This window comes from Pygoscelis adeliae, unplaced genomic scaffold (genome assembly GCF_000699105.1).
Source record: "Pygoscelis adeliae isolate BGI_AS28 unplaced genomic scaffold, ASM69910v1 Scaffold544, whole genome shotgun sequence".
In the NCBI taxonomy this organism is placed as follows: Eukaryota; Metazoa; Chordata; class Aves; order Sphenisciformes; family Spheniscidae; genus Pygoscelis; species Pygoscelis adeliae.
In genome coordinates, this window is record NW_008824715.1 from 373,260 (window position 1) to 373,672 (window position 413).

Below are 413 nucleotides of genomic sequence, written 5' to 3' on the forward strand. Positions count from 1 at the left end.
TGGTGCGCATTCTGCAATCAGAATGCTGGACTTTGCACTTGGCAACATTAAATGGAAAATCCTGGGGTTAAAGGCTTCCCAAACAAACAGCAGGATGCTCATCTCTAGCTTTGGCCTGGAAATACATTGGTGAACAGAACATCTTAACAGTTTCTCTTGTTCAAGTCTCTCTGCTAGCATGCAAGAACTGAATTTCAGCCAGTGCAACAGCCCGGAGACAACTTCTACCCTCTGGCTGTGGAGCGTTGTATCAAAACTCTTCTCCTTTCAATCATAGAATCATTAAGGTTGGAAGAGACCTCCAAGATCATCGAGTCCAACCGTCAACCCAACACCACCATGCCTACTAAACCATGTCCCTAAGCACCACATCTACACGTCTTTTAAATACTTCCAGGGACGGTGACTCAACC

The 413-nt window shown here is 45.5% G+C and overlaps 1 protein-coding gene across 1 annotated transcript in view; it reads right to left on the bottom strand.

Annotated features, from left to right (window-relative positions):
* Window positions 1–413, bottom strand: part of STK25 (serine/threonine kinase 25) — a 14,787-nt gene that overhangs the window by 11,071 nt on the left and 3,303 nt on the right. The window lies entirely within an intron of this gene.